The sequence below is a fragment of the Pteropus medius genome, unplaced genomic scaffold (assembly GCF_902729225.1).
Source record: "Pteropus medius unplaced genomic scaffold, Ma_sr-lr_union100, whole genome shotgun sequence".
In the NCBI taxonomy this organism is placed as follows: Eukaryota; Metazoa; Chordata; class Mammalia; order Chiroptera; family Pteropodidae; genus Pteropus; species Pteropus medius.
Genome location: NW_024340696.1, coordinates 31,942,618 through 31,950,325, shown reverse-complemented (window position 1 = coordinate 31,950,325; position 7,708 = coordinate 31,942,618).

Below are 7,708 nucleotides of genomic sequence, written 5' to 3'. Positions count from 1 at the left end.
TATCATCAAAAAATCTAGATGCAAGTAATAGTACGAGTTGAGTTACTATGAATACTAACCAAAAATTTTCCTTTTATCATCAAAAATAATCTATAAACCCTCTGAATCATATACAAATATTATTGCTTCTGTTTCTCCTTAACATTTGAAATTTTAGTTGACTAAAGTGGAAATAAAAAGAAGAAAGCAAAGCCCCATGTTTTAACAAAGTGAAACAGTGACAGAGAGACAACTGATGCAAAGAGAAGGGTTGTCTTCAGCAAAGTAATGTGGTGCGCTTTCAGAGGATCTGCCTATGTTTACCATATAGAATCCCTTGATGTAGGCAGTAATTTGTAAGCGGAGCCTTGTAAATTTCTTTCTCTTTTCTTACATTCCTCTGTCTATTCATTCCAAGCCACAATCTATCTCAGAAATTTTAATAAGGGCCATAATGCACTCAGCCAAGGCTTACAATGTAGAGCAAAAAGAAAAAAAAAAGTAATTTTCTGAGTTAATATAATTTTCCTCTCCCCCAGATTTCTTTCTGTCCTGCACCTGTGCTGATTGGCTAACATCATGAGCACAAATGACTGGTCAACCTTCATGTATAATTCATGCAATCAGAACTTAGCAATTTTGCACAATTTTGAGTCTTATGTCCTGTGTGTTCAAATGGACTCTCTAAGTTATCAAGACTTTCTGCAATGTGGCTTGCTCTACTAGCATAACCTGAAGCACTAATGAAATTGTCCGAATGGTTCAATCAAGAACAATTTAATTAAGTACTGTTATAATTGAGATTGGCTGACAGGTGGCCCTAAATACTGAGAAACTTAAATAAACAAACAACTTTCCTTGTATCGCATCAAATGCTCATATTGCTTACTGGGAAATACATACAAAGAGATTTTAATCAATGACTTTTTATTCCTAAGAAAAAAAGTTATGCTTTAGAAAATTATAGGTATTGTTACTTAACAATGCTTCTAAACCCAGCATTAAATTTAATAATTATATAATTAAATCTGAATTACTTAAATGAATGCTTCTGAAATAATAGGACTTACAAAGTATGTTATCTCAAATATGCCATGCCTCTGAGTAGATTAATGAAATTAGCCAATGGTAATAGGGAAAAAAATGTCTTTTCTTAGATGTATGATTTCATAATTTAGTGTTGTATACATAACCATGAGCTAGTTATAGGAGAGAAAAAATGAAAACATTTTAAAATATTACACATTTTCCATGTGTCAAATAGAGTTACTTTCAAATTAGAAATTTTTTACCTTAGGAAATTCCCTAAGGCAGCTCATTTCCCCCCTGATATATAACGCTTTCATTATATTTCATAATTAAGTTTATTTTGTTCTTAGTATTGAAATGAGATGATGTATCAAGTTCATTCAAAGGAGAGCTATAGTCAAAGCTAAAGTTTATCATGCTATTTGGTATTAAAACACCTATATCTTAAAATTAAGAGAAACCCAAAAAAATTTACTGTATGCTGAGAAGATACACTCAGAAGCAGAGGAAGACATTTATTTAACTAACAAGCATGTACTGAAAATTTACTAAGTGAAAGACATTGTGCTATATACTAAAAGGTACAATTTAAAAACTATCTTGAAGTAGCTTACAATCTAATAAAGAATAGAAGAGAGTTATACTGAAAACTATAATACAAATCAAGGTATGATAAAGCCCTACAAGGTATAAAAAAACTTTCTAAAATGTTTAAGAACAAGAGAAATTATAACAGTTTCAGCATCAAGACTTCAAATTGTTTTATTTCTCTTTATAATTCATTCTATTGACTTCACTTTTGAGAGATTGGCTCTTCCCTTGGTTCCAAGATGTTATATTAGTACCATATTTAATATCACAAAGCATCAATATCCAGAGACAAAGGGACATTCTATAATGAGTGAAGAAAATGATTCTTAAATACATTTACCTTTCTTTGGCTGGAATTGGGTCATCTCCCTACTGCTCTGGAAGAACAGAACTACCATACAAGCTTAAACAACTAAGATCTACTGCCAGATTTGGGCATAGGGTGACCTTAATTTGAAACAGAGCTGGATTTCTTTATAAAATCAAATTTCTATTATCAAAGAAAAATAAGTGCGGTGGACAACGAGCTGTGTCTGCTACAATAGAATGAGTAGAGTAAGAGAGGAGGGCCAAGACCTACAAAATTACATAAAATTTTGTAACTATATTTGATATTGGAGTTCACATGGATTAAAGGGGTCAAAATTAAAGCATTTATGGAAATATTCTGCATAGAGTAGCTCTACCAAAACATCTGATTGGGAAAGGTAGGACAGCAGTAACATATTTAAGAAGTACTTAGGGTAATGAGGAGGATTTTTTGACTAAGCGAAAGAAACATGGGCATTTGTATTAAAAAATACTGTCAAGAGAGACCAGAGACCAGAAAAGGAAGTAATTTTTGGAAAAGTAGTCTAAAGCAGTGTTTTTCAAAATTTAATGTGCATATAAATCACTTGGTGATTAGAAGGATCATGGTGAAAACTTATCAGTAATATATATTTCAGTATAAAGAGTATGTTTTGTGTTGAGACTATCTTTTGTTGAGGGCAAATAGTGAAGAGAACATGTGAAAATTGGATGCCTTGTAAGAGAAGTGAGAAGAAAACATCTGTAAGGAGAAAACTTTAATTATTATAATGGATAAAAAGAATTTGTTTTAGTAAAGGTGAGAGGACATCATGGATGATTTTAAAAACCTTAGGTTTATTCTCACTATATTTCACACAGAAGAACCTAGCTTTAAAATAATCAAAATTTTACTTCAAACTTTTTCAGTTTGATAAATAATGGATAAATAATTTAATTTACCACTTATACTCTAAGATTCTACAAAAGTGACATATAGTAAACCCTGGGTTACAGCCAAAGTTAGCTATTTTAATTTGCCATATATTAAGAAATCAATCTACTAAAGATACAAATTTGAAAATTGCAAAGTTGTTTATATGACATATTTTAAATTATAGTGAAAAATCCAGTAATCATGAGTTTAGATAAATGAGCGTATTTTTGGTTCCTTATTTACTTTAAAAATTATAGCTTTGAGCAGGTTCGCATGTCAGCCAAGCCACTGATAAATTGGCGATGAGAATTTCTGTGTGTGTGTGTGTGTGTGTGTGTGTGTGTGTGTGTGTGTGTGTGTGTCTGTACAGAATAGTTGAGGTGACCCAGATTAGGTAAGTATTTAGAAGTCATAATTTAAAAATTATGGTTTTTACAAGAGAAGACAGGAAAGGATACAAGAGCTAATTTTTAATAGGAGCTTTAATGGAGAAGTCAGAATAGACTCAGAGGTTCCCAGAGAAGAACAGAGACCAATGTACAAAATCTATAAGAAAGCAAAATTTGACTTAATAAAAAGGAAAAGATTTTAACAGTTTAAATGCTCAACAATTGATTAGCTGCTTTTGGTAGAAGCCAGGCTCGATTCCTTGAAGTTCTGGTTGACCATCTACTCAGGACATTGTGGAGGAAATACAAATACTGATGGCCAGGACAAAATGGATTCTAGCATTCCTTTTAATTTAATAATATTCAGCTATCTGCATAGATGTGGTCAACAAATAGAAAATACAAATCTGATTACATTTGTATAATAGCAAAATTTTGAGAATGTTATTAAAATGTCTTTTATGCCAATTAGTCTTCAGAATATACTTTCTGGACTTGAATCTAGATACCTGAGATTCATTCAAGCTATCTAAACAATCCAGTTGTATACAGCCCTGTGTCTATTTTCCTGCTTGTTCTCTCTGTTGACTGATTGGAAAGCTGTGTTTCTCTCAGATGAATTATTAAGAATATTTTTATCCTGTTCACTTGAAGAACTAAGTCTAGATTAGATAAAGCAACATAAAACTTATATAATAACCTAGGTATTAATAAATATTTGTGAGATGAAGCTGATACTACAGGAGAATAAATGTTAGCTTATAAAGTTGATGAACTTTTTTTATCCTCTAAATAGCTTTGTTTTTATTCCTATTAGTTCATGCATTTTCAGAAAATTGTCATTTTTAAAATTATTTTTATTTTATGTTTTTCCTTTCAAGCAATAAATTTGAAAGAGAGCAGTTCATTATCTTCTGGCAAAGATAAACATGAGAACAGTTTCATATATTCATAATGGGTAACACATAACCTGTTCAGGAAAATGTTAGAAGGTATTCAGGGGCTATAAGGAAGATCTAGAGTAGGTCATGGCTAGGTCGAGTTTTGAAGAGTATATAAAGAGTATGATTATAATTTAAGGATTATGAGTTATGATGGCAGTGGTATTGGTGCAAATTTCATTAAATTTTTATATTACTTATGAAATTATGTGTATAACATAGCACATTAAAAGGAAGAAAATTCACAAACTTCATTGCAAATAAAAATAAGTATAGTAAACTGAAATAGTAGCAAATAGAATATAAACATCCCTTGAATTCAAACAAATATAACTTAAATAAATTTTAGATTTTTACTTTCCATAATTACAAAATAATTCTTATACATTGTATAAAATTTGAAAAAAAAAACCAAAATGGCAAACAAATTGAAGCACTATAAATAGTTTTACATAAAAATTTTGAAAATTAATTTTTTATTTTTCAATTGTACTCTCATATTTACTTATTTATTAATAAATCTTCACCTTTATTATCACAAAATTTTACTATGCGTCAAGTTATGTTATAATTTTTACAGGAAATTACTCATTTAATTCTTACAACTACTCTGTGGGTAAGTACCAAGTACTAATATTATACCCATTTTAAATGAAAATTCTAAACAGCGTATAAACTCTTACCTATATTATATATTGATTAGCAAAAAGCATTATCGATCAGCTCTGACTTTGGGAATTTCTAGATTTTTCTATTTTACTAAACCATTTTCATGCTTTTATTTGTGAGGAGATGCATTTGTGCCTTTAGAGTTTATCATCCTCTCCTTGACTGACAGATTAGGCGCAAATAGCACGCTATCAAAGGAGAGAGTATAGCCCAGAAACAGCTGGAAGAAGGGAGGTTTCTTACAGTGTGTTGAGATTTGAAATCGGTGCTATTTTTTCTTTTCTAAAAAAAAAAAAAAAGCCTAAAATTGAAATTCAATAAAGAAGACAAATGACCATTGCTTGGAGTGACGGATTCTTCTTTTCTGTGGCTCCTTCTTATCATTCAGTCTTATCCAAGCTTTATTTCTCTTGAGGAACTAGTTTCATGTCTAAAATATGGCTTACCTCCACCGATCATTCTTTATCACATCACATCACATCATGTTGTATCATTCACTTTATATCACTTCATGTCCTATCATCATGTCATCACATCCTTTCATCACATCATTTCATATGACAGACTTCAATTTTCTTTATACCACTAATATTTACCTGAAATTTTATCTTCATTTAAACGTGGTTTCATTTAAGGCTTAGCCCTTCCAAGTCTATCCTTAACTGTTGTGAGGCTCAGAACAAGAGTACAAATGGAAGCCTATGATACTATGTCAAATTTTTAAAAGCTAAAAAGGAGCTAACAGCATGTCAAGCAGAGTATTACACGTCTCTCCTTTAGTAACATGCCTTCATAAAAATGAAACAAAAATATGGAAATACTATGGTTTTTATAGGACAAAAAAAGTTGAGAAACAAAAAACCGGGATTTAATTTTTATTTTACATATCTCATAGGTGTCATTTTTTTTATTGATGAGTTAGAAATTTGGGGCTAAATAATTAAATAAAAACATATAATTCATAAAGTATTATTATGTATTCCATAAAAATTTTTCTTCATTTCAACCAATTGTATTTTTTTAAATAAAGATTTCAAATATTTTATATTCTATTGATGGTCATAATCTAAAAGATTAAAAAGTGATTATACTAAAAGTGAATAAGCTTTGAATATATTTTTATAAAAGTGAAAGTATGAATAATGTAAAAACTTGAAAATTTAAACTTATTTTTATATATATTCAAATTTTTTTCTAAAATATTTAAAATTAAAAGAAGCTGCGGTACATATATACAATGGAATATTACTCAGCCATAAGAAGAGATGAAATACATGGATGGAGCTCGAGATAATCATGCTAAGCAAAATAAGCCAGATAGAAAAAGTTGAAAATTACATGATATCACTTATATGTGGGATATAAACCTGAAAGCAACAAACAAGCAGGACAAACAAACAGAGACTCATGGACATATAGAGGCTATAGACTATTGATTACCAAGAGGTAGGGAAGGGGGAGGTAGACAGGATAAAGGGGGTTAAATATATGGTGACAGAAAGAAGTCTAACTATGGGAGGTGAACATACAGTGTAAATATATATATGCCTTACTGTTAAAATGTACAGCTGAAACTTATTGGATTTTGTTAACCAAAGTCACCATTAAATTAATTAATTAGTTAATTAATTAAAAATAAAAAAAATATTTAAAATTAATGAATGCAGAGTCCAATTTTAACTACCAAATAAAGGTCAAATTACTTAAATCTAGCTAAACTTTTAGTTGAAATTTTTTAAATAGTAAAATCTTATTAAAACTTTTATAATAAGAAAACTATTAATAATTCTCATGTCCAATGTCCATCTACTTGCCAATATAAAGAATCTATAACACATTCCAAGTATGTTACATCTAGGCCTACAGAGAAACAAATTTAAGAGTATTGTGACTTATTTAATATTGCTAAATATTGCCATGGAAACTCTTATGAATACAGCGGTAATTCTGAGTACATTTGGAAGCATAAATTGAACTGGGTCTTTAGCAATAAAGTGGAAACTCAGTACTTCTGAAAATTATTTTTTATTACGTATGAGACTATCTTAAATTATGCTATCTGGAAGGAAAAATTTTATAATTCAAATCAGTTTGCTTTGCTTTTAAACTAGGTTCATATGCTGGTTAAATGTCTCCCCGCTGCAGCACACCCTTCAAAGCATTGTCTGTCTCTTTTTACAGTGCCAGCAGTATAACACACAAACATTTACAGCATTCAGACATGGTGGACTTGTGTTTTGAAGATATGAAGTGTTTCTCTGGGGCCCGAATGGTGTTTAGTACTATGAGTTGCTCTGAGTCAATGATGAACACCAGAACCTGAGAGTAAAAAAGCACCTGCATGTCCTTTAATGCATGAATTGTTTTTGTGCTTGCTATGTGTGGGTTCATCTATAGTGTGGAGCTCATGATGAGTAAAGCCATTACTCATCAAACTCCTGTTGTAATATAAGCTTCCTAAGAGCTAAGACCTTATCACTTTTATATCCCCAACATCAAGCTTACTAACTTTCCATAGAAAAGGTTCTCAAATATTGACTGAATATGTAAATGAATGGTTGAATAAATAAATTAATTATCTGAAAAACTTAGGACTTGATATTTTAAGCATTTTTGTGAGATGTAGTACTTCTGACCAGGCTTACATGTCCAAGTGCTCCAAATGGCTGTCTGTATGGAAGTGAACACAGAAGGTAAGCATCATTCCAGTGGGATGATGGAAGCCTCTTCAATAGCTAGGGATTTAAAAAAACAAAAAAAACCAAAAACACTCACTTTCATTTTGCTACACATACATTGGGGGGAGCATCTGAAAAAAGATACTGATACTAATAATTGTCCACAAACCTGAAAAACTATTGCTTCTTTCTTTCTTTCTTTCTTTC